Source organism: Tursiops truncatus, chromosome 17 (genome assembly GCF_011762595.2).
Source record: "Tursiops truncatus isolate mTurTru1 chromosome 17, mTurTru1.mat.Y, whole genome shotgun sequence".
In the NCBI taxonomy this organism is placed as follows: Eukaryota; Metazoa; Chordata; class Mammalia; order Artiodactyla; family Delphinidae; genus Tursiops; species Tursiops truncatus.
This window is the reverse complement of record NC_047050.1, coordinates 15,596,580-15,611,142: the sequence shown is the minus strand read 5'-3', so window position 1 is coordinate 15,611,142 and position 14,563 is coordinate 15,596,580. Positions and strand designations below refer to the sequence as shown.

Here is a 14,563-nt window from a genome sequence, read left to right as displayed (position 1 = left end):
ACCTTCTCTGGTTTCCTTCTCCCCAGGAAGGCCCTTTGATTCTTGGAGTTTGATTTCCTAGTCAAGAATAACTCTTCCCACAAAATATATACACCATTGAACACTGTAAATAGATTTCCTGGTACATGTCAATTTAACTGTGCATTTAGCTAGAATTCTGACAAACACCTCAAGACTTCATTACCCCAAAAGGCACCAATTATCCATGTTCCAAACTTCCACAAAGAATTCCACATAGACTAAGCCACCAGTATAACCTGGCTTTATGACACAAAGTATGAGGGGATGACGCCCTCAACTTGTTGGTAGATTTCATTAAATGTAACCTCTTTTCACCTGTGCTTTCTTGTTCATGTCTTAATCCCTTTAGTCCTCTTCTCAACACCATGATTGACTTATCTTTTGCTCTTGACACTTGACTTCTGTCTCATGTGGAAATCCAGCAAGGTGAGTCCAAGTCAGGTCCTATAAAAAGGATGCTTGGGCCAAAAGGTCAGGAGAGGCACCTGATTTCCAAGCAGAGTTCCACATGCCAGGCCATGTGGCTTCCATACGCTCTTAACAGCGACCAGACCGAGCCCTTATCCTAACTGGTCTGCCCAGAGAGGGGACCTTTCTGTAATTCGCACAAAGGTCCTTGTGAGCTGGTGTTGGCTATGCCCCACATCACACACCCCTTTCCAAAGCTTTGACTTTTCCCTCAATGCCATATCCACACTGTCGTGCACATACTTCAAAGCAGACAGTCCCTGTAACAGGGCTTCCCCATTGCCATTGGCTCAGACATCATTTCTGTGAGTGGATTTTCCCTGGCATCTGGTGGACAGACGCCATACCCACATCGTTACTTAATTCTGTGGTTCTCAACAGTACCACCCAAAGGGGCAATTTGGAAATTTGTGGTGGTGGCTTTTGGGGTTCTCGCAACAATTAGAAACACTACTGGCTTTAGAGAGCAAGGGCGATGGATGCTAGCTGTCCTGCAGGGTGTGGGGTGGTCCTGCACAGCAAAGAATTGTCCCTCATCCTGCGTGATTCTCAAATGTCCCTCCTAATTTCATGGAGCTGATAAACTTTCAGACATTCATGCAAATATAAACTAAATGTGTGCCACGTGCTAGCCCCTCTTTCAGGGGTCCTGGGTGAATGAAATTCTCTGATCCCCAGAGCTTATAAAAACCTATTATAACTTTCTGAGCCTGGAACATGACCCAATTTTATATACAAAGAAAGTACTTTTGCACTGTCTTAACATCCCATTATGTTTCCTGAAATGCAACCGCCATGCAAATTGAGGGAAAAATTGTAATTAACTTTGTTCTGAAGTCCACCAAGAATTGTTCCCTGTATCAGAAAACCACATCACCAGTTGCATCACTCCTCATGACAACCAAGCCACCAGTGTAATTTGTCTTTCCAGTTTACATTTGCACCTGTGCCATTGACAGGGACTCTGTGACTAGGCAAACACCAGACTCCTTCATGAACTCTTTGCTCATAGCCACGCCCAAACACATTCAGAAACAGGTGTTATTTTATTGTACATGGCTTTCCTTTAGTTTCAGCTACATCCTAGTTAGGGTATTATATTGTTATTATTTTTTTAATGTGTGTGTGGTTGGTTATATTATCAGTGAATCTCATTTCAAGATGGCAAATGTAATGTAAGAAATTGTGCCTTTCTTTCATAGAGGGGGCACTGCATCTGATTAGTTGAGTATCCATTCCTTAACCACTGAAGTACTCAGCCTCCCAGCTTTCAGTGAAAAGCCTCTTCCCCAACAATTTTCTAGAAAGCCTTTTGAGAGGAGGAGATCCCTCATATCCCCCCCCTTTTTAAAACTTAGAGTCCCCTCAGTCTAGTGAATTGAGGAATACCTTCTCAAGGAACTATATTCAATGAAAGCCTCAACACATGGGGTAGAAAAGCCCATGTGGTTATTTATAGGGAAGTTAGTGAAAAAACCCTGAATTCCATACACACAAGTAACTTTCATATCAAATTAGGTAAAATCCTGAAAATCTCACATTCCCTAATTCGATACAGTAAGTTATTCACAAAAATTAATAAAGTCACAGGCAAAATTCTTCTTCAGAGAGCCCTCATCTCTGCTCTTCAGGTCTTTCAACTGATTGAATCAGGCCCACCCAGACTATTTAGGACAATCTCCCTCAGACAAGTCAACTGATTATGGTCTTTAATCACATCTACAAAACACCTTCACAGCAACACCAAGATCAGCGTTTGATTGAATAATGGGGTGATAGCCTAGCCCAGTGGACTCATCAAAAGACCATAACAGTCTACCTCTTGTCCACTGGGCACCCGTCTCTTAAAATCATCATCTCCAAATAAAGAGAATAACAAAGCCATACCTCTGCCTACCACAATGCAACTATCCTTCACATAACTGAAAACACACCAACCCTTTCCCCAGAAGAGAATGACAATTCTTGGGGAAAGTTCATACTTCTCCTTTGATGTCCTGTTACTGAAACACTGTGCTACAATGTTCATCATTATTAATAACGTTTATGTTAGATGGTAAGAGGGAAAGAGAAAGAAAAAAACAAAAATATTTGCTTAGTGTGTATATAAATATATTAATAACAAAATAAGGACAAAATAGCTGGTAACTATTACCAGCTATAATATCCTCAACTTCAAAATGAGAATGACAAGGGTCATCTCACAAAGTTGCTGAGGGAATTAAGTGATGTGATGTGTTACAAGCACTAGATTCTAAATGTCATCATGAGTGTCAGTATTACTACTGGACAGGCACCTGTAACGGTATTAAGGTGAGAACAGTGACTCAGAAGAAAAGGGAATTAAGAAATGGCTGTTTCTAGGACAAAAGAAAAAAAAACCCAACAACAGAAATAAAACCTTGGTGAAACATACCGATTTCTTGGATGAAAAGACTAAATACTGAAATTATCTAAATTATTCTCATAGGGTAACAGAGAAACCGACTTCCATTTAGAGAGCAAAACTGTCCTTTGATAAGCAAAATACCTAAATAACATCTTTAGTTGGAAATAATCGGGCCTCTCTCTTCCTCCTCTCCAGTCATACTCCTCCACTAGCCCACGCAGAGGGACCTCTGGATTAAAATAAAGGAGGGATAGGGAGTGTCCGTGATTTCCCTACATGAATACGTTGAGAATCTGGAGGACCGGAGACACAGAAAGAGACAGACACAGACAGCCAGAGAAAGACAGACAGAGCTTGAGACAGAGACCAGGAGAGAAATGAAGGCTCCTAGGGCTGGCACAGCTGTGCGCAAGAGGACAGACAACAAGGCGCCAAGGGGGCTTGAATTGCGCTTGTCAGAACCTTAACATTTTCCCTAAAAATGAGTTTATTATATGTAAATTTTAACCCAATAAAGCTGATTTTTAAAAAATTCTATGATGATCTTAATTTTTATAAAATGTAATATGTTAGAAAAACCTGGAAGGAAAGAGCAAAATATTAGCAGTGCTTATTTCTCGGTAGTAAGAGTATAAGCGATGCTTCTATGAGGCAGTCTTGTATTATCAGTTCCTCAAGTGTACCGATTTTTTTCAGAATCGGAAAAAGTAAAATCTTACTGAGGGTAGTTTTTCCACCAAGCCCGTGCTTAGTTCAGAACAGTGCTGACCCCTTAAAACCTACCAATTTCAAATTAATATCGGTTCACAGGGAATGATCCATCTATTGTTTTGATTGCTACCCAAGCTCCAGTTCTCTTCAGAATCTCTGTTTGTCTTTGAAATTAATCAATAAAGCGAATGAACAAGGAGCAGTGAAAGCATTCCCTCGTCTTGAATAGAAAGGGCAACAAACGGAAAGACTCAAGTCTCGGGTTTCCAGACAGCTCTGCTAAAGAATTCACCGTGGCCTTGGGTGAGACACTTCCCCTCCAGGCCACAGCTTCTTCAGCTATAAACTGAGGGCCGTGAACGGGATCATCTCTAAGGGCCCCTCCAGCACTGACATCCCAGCATTTTACGTGCCCCTCGGGGAGGAAAAGAAAGCAAAGCAGGAATCCATCGCTGAGTCATCTCATCATGGCATTGTGATAGAAATCACACCTCAGCCCCCTTCTCTCTACTTCTCTGTTTCATCCTCACCTTCTCAGCCTTCCTTCTCTTGCCCATCACATGGCAGTAAAATTATTTTTCACTCCCAGCACTTCAGCTATTCTGGCTGTTACTCCGAGAGTTCAGTCCTTACTGGTATCTGATTTTGCTCTGGCACTCAACAGGGGTCTAAATATTTCCTCCCTCTCCACTCCAGCTAATTCCAGCAAAACTTCACACCCTCTCCTTTGCTGAAAGCTTCCCCTGCCCCTCCCCACACTGTCCTCCCTGCTATTAATACATAAGTGCGTGGGGAGCAGCCTCCAGGCTGGTCCCACTTCTGCTCTCACAAAATGATGCTGGCATTTACGAAAACTCCGCGTGAACACAGGGAGGCTGGGGGAGCGGGGGCGGAGGCCCTGAGATCTTAATGTGATCGTGCTCATTTTAAGATTTGCAGTCATTTGTCCTTGGCTCTATCTTCCCAGAAATGACTGGCACGGGAAGCTTTTTCGAAGGGCTGTTGACTCAAGGCTCACTTGGCGGGTCTTGGGGGGATCATTTCAGTTACAGTTTCATCTGCCAAGTTTGTATTCCCTGCTGACCCGGGTTGGATTTTAAATTTCCATCAAGGCCACCTGCCTGGTGTTAATTAGTTATGGTTTCTCATTTTATATGCAAACTTGTTTTAACTTGTCTGTGAACTGGCGTAGCATCTTGGGCAACTCCCCTGGTTCTACTGTACAAGCAGCAGTCTTAGCTGACCCGGCTATTTGTACTTGAACAGAATGATGTAGCCAGGATGATAGAATACCCAGCAAAAATCTGAGGATGACCATTGCAAAATCTAAGTAAATCCCAATTCCTATTTTTCTCCTATTGTTTTTTTCGAAAATCTTGAATTTATAATTTAGGATAATTTTTTCTTATTCCCCCACCCCGCATACACGCCCTATACTCCTTAGTAATATACCTTATTACTTATATATAGGAGAACATTACACAGAAACACAAACCTATTGTTTTTAACGCTGCTCTAGATATCTCTGATATCTAGATATCATTACCCATTTGTGATGTCTTCACCAACTGACAATTATTAAATCAGATCAACTGGTTTCCTCTTACTTTACCAGGCACTGGGTGGAGGAAATGATCTTTTCAGACCAACTAGCTTTCCTTTAGCATGAAAAATCAGAGGCAAAGTGTTCTTTCCTCCACTGATGTGAGCATGTTCTCAGAAGACATAGGCTGACCAGATAACTTTCAGAAATTGATCCTAAGTTTTCCTTCAATCCACCGTACAAAAGTAAACAGAAGCACGTTAGAATGGTGGACATAGCAGCCTACAGTATAAAGATTTGGCATTAACATATAAATGAAGTGAGCCTAGAACTCTGGAAGGGCTAAGAAGCCCTCTTTTCTCCCAGGCTCAGAAATAAAAATTGAATCTGAGGGAGAGTCAGGAGTCACTGGCTTTCAAAGAAGAGCTTGTGTCTGTAGGTATTCCGATGTTAAAGCCATTAATTCTCACATAATCTTGGACCAGCATTAAATGGAGGTGTAAAAAATGAACTGGTATCGTTGTTGTCACTTTACATTTCCTTGAGTCGCCTGTCATAGAGATTTCCTTATCATTGTTAGAAATGTTTTTCATGTGTCCCAGACTATCTGATTTTATGTTCGACTGTGCCAATGACTAAGTCCAGGGCTAAAGCGGCTGGAAAGAGAGGGTATGGAATTACTTTGCTGTCATAATTTAATGGACAATTTTCTGGGTGCTAAGTATTAAATGGTTTTAGGAAATGATGAATGGCACCAGCCTTGGGAGTTGGAAGGATTCCATTTCTCCAACTGCTCTCTTTTGGATCCACAGATAATCTGGGATTAGCTGGCAATAGGAAAAGCCATTGGCCAGGGCCACCTCAGCTTCCCGACACAGAGCCACGGGACGCCTCCGGATGAGGGAAGAAAAGAAGCTGTGACATGCAGGTCAGATCACTCTATGGTGCCCAAGTCAGGTTGGAAAAAAGCTAGCTTTGGGCCAGATGATAAACATAAAAATGCAATATCTAAAAGCAAACGTTCTTTTGTTTTAAACATAAGTGAGTTACTGAAATGCAGTTTACTGAAGAATTTTCACCTTTTGGAAGGTACAAATACTGACAGGTCCTAGATACTATGGTCCGTATATGTTTTTATATTATGCATGTGAATGCATATGTACATTATATATGTATTGCATATTTATTAACAGGCATATTAACAAATTATGCATTCTTCTAGAGGTGATGATGAACTAAACAATTACGTACACTGTGTTGTAATGAGTGTGTACTGGTAGGTACTGGTTAGGCATGGCTCTAATGATTCTCAGCACAGGAGCAGATTCCAATCTGTCAAATCTACATTCAGCCGTTTATTGGAATTTTTAAAAGCAATGTTGCACGATTACAGAAGAAAACAGTGATTCAGCTCAACCTGTAGTACTCTGTACCTTCACTCGATCAATATTCTTTTCAAGAACAGATATATTTGCTTACTTTCATGGCAAGTGATTACACATTCTGATCTTGCCCTATGCCAGGTACAACTGTCCGACACATTCGTGTTTTTGCTATTCCTGGGGCTCTGGGCTGAATTCTTTTTTCTTCCGGGAACTAGAATTTTCCTTTAGTACGTATCACTTGACTTTGAAATAATCACCGTTTTGCTGTCAGTTTTCCCTCCTAAATCACTTTATTCTCTGACTTACTGATCTCAAACCCTTTAAAAAAAAATTCCTAATTTCTACTTCCTTCAAATCAAAGTCCAGTGTTTGAGTCTGTCATTGATGTAACACAAGTGCTATTTTTACCCTTGGATCCTATTAGATTCCCTATTGAATCAAAAAGTGTCAGATTTGTTACTAACTAGAAGATCATTTATAAGAATGTTACTTTCTTGTTTTGAATCATTAAATATCTGTGTCATACTTTTCTTGAAAGTATGAGGCAGGGGTTAATTTGTCATAAGTAAGCTACCATTTGACTTAAATTCAGCTTGTATTTCTTAACTTTCAAGTTAAAAATATCATACTCCTTTTAAGAGTTCATTTAAAACAAAGGGGGTGGGGTGGGGCTTCCCTGGTGGCTTAGTGGTTGAGAGTCCGCCTGCCAATGCAGGGGACACGGGTTCGTGCCCCGGTCTGGGAAGATGCCACATGCCGCAGAGCGGCTAGGCCCCTGAGCCATGGCCGCTGAGCCTGCGCGTCCGGAGCCTGTGTTCTGCAACGGGAGAGGCCACAATAGGGAGAGGCCCGCCTACCGCAAAAAAAAACAAAAAAACAAAGGGGGATGTATGTGGGTGGATGGATGGATAGAGAGATAGACACCCTTTAAAAAATAAAGCAGATTCAGTAAACAGAAAGAAGGGCTATTAGAAAACAAAAAAACTACAGGAACTAAGTGAGTCAGTTATTGGACACTAATTGAATACTGTCAAAGAAGAAAGAGTATGTTCGAAGTATACCCTAAATAAACATGGATAATTATTGGCTGCAAGGATAATCACAGAATCCATATTTTTAGTTTTAGGGAGGGAAAAAAAAGACAGAGAGGAGAAGCCACTTACTATAGATAGCCATCCTCTTAGACACAGAGACTAGTGAGCTGATATCAATGAGTAGAATTAAAAAAAAAAATCAGCCAAACTACAAAATAGTAATTAGCATGAGAACTTCAAGTACTTGGCAAGAAACCATGACTAGAACCCAAGCTTGACTCTTAAAGTAATTACACAGCTATAGATGAATAAATAAACTGATTTGTACCTTAATATTTGTGTTTCTTTAATTCCTGGGCTGTATCTGTATAGTATCTCTGAGCTTCTAATTATAATAAATGATTAAATATTTACTCTCAGGGCCTGTATTAAGTCCCTCATCTGGCCACACCTGGGGAAATTCTAGCTCACATATAGAGGTAACTACCTTAATTGCAGGTAAAATGTCTAGGGGGAGTCTTCCATTGAACTTGCTTTATGTGACAGCAAATTTTGCAGACAGACATAAAAAAGAAGGAGTAAAGCCTTAGTCCATTATGTAAATCGCTGAAGATAATATACTATCTTTTTTTTATAGCTTGGGATTAAACTATTTATCCACTATCAAAGGGGTCTTTGCATTGTTTCTTTAAGAAATGGTAATGATTAGTTTTTATGCGTTACGGATTCTCTGAGTTAAGTCTCCCTAGTGATTAATACTGCACATTTTCAAAATAGCTTCTCAGCTATTATGGCCTGAAAACAAACCACCCCGCCAAGGAAACTGAAGCTATGCACACCTGTCCCTAAGGACAGAGTCAACTGAGATAACCAGGACCTTGGAACATAGAGTGAGGTGACAAAAAATACTTTTCCTCTCAAGATTATTTTAAAGGAAACAAAGACTGCACTTTTTTCAGTTTTGTTTTCTACAAACTATATTTTCTACAAAAAGCACGTATGGCTTTTTCAAACGAAGATAAAAGTCAGAAGAATTATTTTTCATACCCGTGTAGAAGTCCAGAAAGCAAAATGGTCTCGACTGGCTGCCTCCCACTCAGATGGCCATGGCATGTACCACCCTCCTCTTCGTCCCACCCTCTCTTTGCTCCTTCTTCCTCTCATTCATTCACAGAGCTGTCTTAAGGAATTTAATACACTATTTATAGGATGACTTAGGGTGACAAGCACTGGTCGCAGCAAATAGCTAGTATATCTAGGATGCTGTGAAAGGTACACAACTTATTTATTTGTGTACAAGGAAATCAAACAAAAATCTCAATGTAATCTATTCACTAGTTGTCAGGAAAAAAAGATTCACCTAAATTGTGTTGTACTGAATACACAGAAACACCTAAGCAACCTAATGTTTCACTCATTAGGGACTTCCCTGGTGGTGCAGTGGTTAAGAATCCACCTGCCAGTGCAGGGGACACAGATTCGATCCCTGGTCTGGGAAGACCCCACATGCCGCAGCGCAACTAAGCCCGTGCACCACAACTACTGAGCCTGCACTCTAGACCCCGCGAGCCACAACTACTGAGCCCACGTGCCACAACTACTGAAGCTCACGCGCATAGAGCCCGCGCTCCGCAACGAGAAGCCACTGCGATGAGAAGCCCGTGCGCCGCAACTAGAGAAAGGCCACGTGCAGCAGTGAAGACCCAACTCAGCCAAAAATAAATAATAAATGACAAATTTTTTTAAAGTTTCACTCATTAATTGGCACCTATAACACAGACCCAGTTTGGGACAGACTTCAAGATTTGACTTAAACTTTGCTTGGCCTTTCATTAGCAAAGGCTTAACAATATCTATATATTAAATGATGACAATTCCACCACATGTAGAATTTTTCACTATCTTCTTTAAAGATATGGTTTTAACAGCTCATATCTCCAGACTATGAAGCATAAAAAAATTTCATTTCTTACTTTTCTTCTTGGTTAAAAAAAAAAAACTTAGTTTTAATCAGTTTTAACAGTAATCAAGCAATTTTCCAGGAACTTGACTCAAAAGCTCTGCCTAATATATATCATCCGAATGATTATATTAATAAAAACCCAGGTAATGTGCTTGATGAATAACAGATTGATTTCAGATTCCTATAAAACCTAAAGCAATTTCATAAAAGTCACCATTGTTGGGATTTAGTGTGGTTTCATGCTTTTCCTCCATCAATCCTCCAGTGGGTGGGATTTATCTTTTTATGTGAAATGCGTGACAAAATATTTGACTGGTTATCAATTCATTAGGAAAGTCATTACATGGTTTTTCCAATGAGGTTAGAGCAAAATGATTTTGGACTTTCCAGAATTTACAGAAATGGAAGGAAGCCTGACCAACTTTGAACTCTGCTCAAGGAATAAAAAGTGGGACTGATGCCATTTTGAAATGTTGGTGCATATGTGTGTGCCAGGTTCTCTTCTTGCCAACTGCAAAATCTCCTGAAATGTCATCCAAATTTGATTAAAGACAGGTTACTCCAAACTCACTCTGTTACATCCATGTAATAAAAATGGGTACATGTTTCAAAATTATTGACAGGAAAGTAAAATAACCAAAACCAGGTGAAAGGTTGGGACTAACTTTCTCTCTTTAGGGAAGTACGGGAGATGTTCCACCTAGTGTTAGCACACTAGGAATAATAGGTACTCCGGGGGAAAAAGAAAAGTAATAGCTATTTTGCCATGTTATCTTAACTGTCTCATTAAATAAAGTTGCCCTCCCAATTTAATGCTTCTGTGATGTCAACCGATCCTAGAAACACAGATGTGGTAACCTCAGCGTCCTAGACCATTTTAGAAGAAACAAGAACTAATGTTTGATTGTTCAAAAGAGAGGAACTGCTGTGGAAGAAGCACAATGAACTGTCTAGAAGATCATTAGATGACACTGAGGTCCACTGGATGCCCGACTACACAGGGCTACAGAGACATCAGACAGTGCATGGTCCCTCCAGGCACTCACAGTTGGATGAGAAGGCAGACAGGTCATATGAGAAACACCAAAAATAAAGAAACATATGGAATTTCTTAGGATTGCTGAGGAAGGAAAAGCTATCACACAGGTAGATGGGCGGCAGGGCAGGCAGCAGAGCCCTGAAGGATGAGTAGAGCTCAGATGGACAAGAAACCAAAGGGGAAGGGAAACACAAGTCACAAGGAAAGCAAGCCATAGAAAAAGAAGTAGCAATTTCCTCATAGAAGAGAGAGCCCCTCCTTTGTCCAGACTGTCTTGTAGTCTCCCCACTCCAGAGCAAAGAGCAGATGTTTTTACCGTCCAGTCTAGTTAAGATAATGTCTCCCTCTGGAGCACAGGTTGTGCAGGCTTGCTTGCAGATCATTGTGAAAGGCTGGGGGGTCCTAAGCCCCCCTGTTCCTCAGCAGGGATGCAAACCCAACTTGTGCACGGCATCCACCTGGATTGCTCCGTGTCATCCACCTGGATTGCTCCGTGTCATCCCTGGGGGTCTTGCGGGGATGTAGGGAAAGCTACACAGTCATGAAGCTCATGCTGCTTGCTGTGCCCTGAGTAAAAACGTCCTTTGTCTCGGGGCTCCCCTGGTGGCGCAGTGGTTGAGAGTCCGCCTGCCGATGCAGGGGACACGGGTTCGTGCCCCGGTCCGGGAAGATCCACATGCCACGGAGCGGCTGGGCCCATGAGCCACGGCCGCTGAGCCTGCGCGTCCGGAGCCTGTGCTCCGCAACGGGAGAGGCCACAACAGTGAGAAACCCACGTACCGCAAAAAAAAAAAAAAAAAAAAAAAAAAAAGTCCTTTGTCTCTCACCCAGGAGACTTGTGTCTTCTGCCAGCAACCATGAAACTGTGGCAGGCACGTCTGTGAGCTTATAAGTAGGGTCAAATCTCAGACCACTCACCCTTTTTAACAGATGGGTAGTGAATCAATCCATTGGGTGAGACAGCAAACAGAGGGGAATGAAATAAGAAATTTGGGAGAAAGATGAGCTTGCTTTTGTTCTTGTTAAACTTGAAGCAGTTGTGGGGGCAGGGAGTTGGCAACACAGATCGGTATTTTATGAGAGAGGTCTGGGCTAGAGATACATATCTTAAAATTATTAGAATCCACATGGGAGTTAAGACCTTGAGGATGAACAACCATATCCTGGAGAACACCGATATTTAAGTGGTAGCTATGGGGGTACAGTCTATAGGAACAGACAGAATGGAATGAGGATACTGTGTCTCTTGGAAGCCAAGAAGGTGGAGAATTCCCAGGAGGCAGTAATCACCGGTGTAATTAGGAAATTTCCAATAATAGAAAAACTAAAATCCCACTCGATTTGGCACCTAGAAAGTCACCGTTGTCCTTGCATGACGTGCTGGTCCTGGATCTGTCCGCCTTTAGCTCCCCTCTTACCCTTCCCCTCACTCTGTGTTCCAGATGTCTGAACCTGCAGGCTGCACTTTCCAGGCTCCAATGTCAGCTGGTCTCCAGCTGGGCTGAGTAGAGCCAATGGTTGGCCTGGATGAGAGACTAAAAGACGAAGGGAACAGAGAGGTCAGGTATTTCTGCTTCTCCTCTCTGCTGTGGATAGCGTCTGGCAGTACGTGGGCTGAATCCCCTCCATGGCTTCAGCTGCCACAGGACAAGCCAACCAATCCAAGGGTCATGTCTCCTAGGGTCATCTGCAGGCCAGGGTCTGAGAGCACCATCTTTACTTTGTCCCTCCATTCCAAGTGTGGGAGTAGCTTCCAGCTGTGGCCACCTCTGGGATACCGCACCATCCTCTGTCTGGTTTCTCAGTTACTCTACCACCCACCTAATCAACTTTCCTGCTTTATATTTTCTTTGTCACAAATCACTGAAGTTGTTCATTTTTGCCTGGTTGCATCCTGATTACTAAGAACAGGTAAGAACGAGTGGTAAGAACAAAAGCCAAATCTTATGGGTGAAAGAATGGAGAAAGAAGATGCCGATGACCAATCGAATAGATTATTCTTCGAGTAGTTGTGCAAAAAGAGAGACTTGATGGTCGTTAGAGGGTTGGATTTTTTAAGCTTGATTCGGGGTTCAGATTGGGTAAGACACGAGCTTATTTTAGGCTGAGGGGAAGACGTGTGAAAAGAGTGAAAGAATAAAAGGTAGAGGAATTGAGGGATTTTGATTAATGGAACAAGGTCCCAAAAGAAACAGGAGGAGGTGAGGGGTTTCACAAGGTCCAGACAACAGGTCCAATCCAGCTAACAGGGTTTTTTTCCCCAGTGCATCAGAGAAAACTGGCTAATAGCTCAGTCAGATCAACATGGTCTATCTGATGGGGAATAAAGTTATGTCATCAGCTACCCAGCTAACAAGTTTGACCCCAGCCTGAAATTGGTACCTGGAAACCGGCAATACAAAGGTAAGGATTGATGTGGCTGTAAGTCACCTTGTAAGTAAAGTGGGTGAAATTTTCCGGTGGACTCAGTTTCTCCCAGAAGTTTGAGGCTTTGTTGAGTTTAGAGGTGAAAAGGGGGGCTGGAGGAGAGTGGTGATGGTTTGGAATTCCTCTGTGTGGGGAGTGGAAACTGGCCAAGGATCTCTGAAAGGATTGATGGGTAATGCAGAGGGTCCAGCTGAGGTGGGGAGAAGGAATCTTAGTGGTACTGATCTGCATAGTTGTTTGGGTTTATTTTTTAAATTTTATTTATTTATTTTTGGCTGTGTTGGGTCTTCGTTTCTGTGCGTGGGCTTTCTCTAGTTGCAGCAAGCGGGGGCCACTCTTCATCGCGGTGCACGGGCCTCTCACTGTCGCGGCCTCTCCTGTTGCAGAGCACAGGCTCCAGACGCGCAGGCTCAGCAGTTGTGGCTCACGGGCCCAGCCGCTCCGCGGCATGTGGGATCTTCCCAGACCAGGGCTCGAACCCATGTCCCCTGCATTGGCAGGCGGACTCTCAACCACTGCGCCACCAGGGAAGTCCTGCATAGTTTTACAGTTTGTTTTCCCCCCCTCAGATATCAGTTGCCCCCTTTTGGGATCAGGATGGCAAATCCAGGGTTGGGGTCTTGCAAGATGAGCATTGTGGAGGACAGGACTGCAGGAAGTCATAGATGAGAAGTGGTTTGGGCGGTCTACCGTGGAACAGAGGCAGCATAACCCGGAGAAAGAATGCACAGGGGGCTTCCCTGGTGGCGCAGTGGTTGAGTCCACCTGCCGATGCAGGGGACATGGGTTCGTGCCCCGGTCCGGGAAGATCCCACATGCCGCGGAGCGGCTAGGCCCGTGAGCCATGGCCGCTGAGCCTGTGCGTCCGGAGCCTGTGCTCCGCAACGCGAGAGGCCACAACAGTGAGAGGCCCGCGTACCACCAAAAAAAACAAAAACAAACAAACAAAAAAGAATGCACAGGGTTGCACGGGTGGTCAGGATGGACTTCCCATCCCAGCTAAGGAAGCTTGGGCAAGTGACAACCTTTCTAAGCCTCCGTTCCTTCATCCAAGAAGTGAAAATAGTCCCTACCTCAAAAGGTTATAAGACTGAACAAGAAAACGTATATACAGTGTGAATTAAAGATTCTGACACACACAAAGAACTTAGCGAAGAACAGTGGAGTGGGATATTTTCACTAATCAGATCCCTATGCAATTTCATACTAAATCTGTCGATCTCTCTTTGAGGATGGGTCTCAATCAGAGAACAATTCAGAAACTTCTCTAAAACACACAATGTCAGGTTCCAAAACAAGCCCATTTCAGGCCATCCTGTGGCTCCAAACTACACAGGAAGATGCTGGTGAGACTCCGATCCACCGTCCTCTAGAGCAGCGGCCCCCAACCTTTTTGGCACCAGGGTCTGGTTTCAAGGAAGCCAATTTTTCCACGGACCAGGGTTGGGGGCGGGGATGGCTCAGGCGGTAACGCGAGCGACCGGGAGCGGCAGATGAAGCCGCGCTAGCTCGCCGTTCACCTCCTGCTGTGCGACCCGGTTCCTAACGGGCTGCGGACCGGTATGGGTCTGCGGCCCGAGAGG

The 14,563-nt window shown here is 43.2% G+C and overlaps 1 long non-coding RNA gene and 1 other non-coding gene across 2 annotated transcripts in view; both read right to left on the bottom strand.

The window, feature by feature from the left end:
* The window catches only part of LOC141276895 (uncharacterized), a 185,687-nt gene that overhangs the window by 63,529 nt on the left and 107,595 nt on the right, over positions 1–14,563 (bottom strand). The window lies entirely within an intron of this gene.
* LOC117308795 (small nucleolar SNORD12/SNORD106) lies at positions 12,813–12,904 on the bottom strand. The gene has a single exon (XR_004522972.1). It is a non-coding gene; the product is annotated as a small nucleolar SNORD12/SNORD106 (small nucleolar RNA).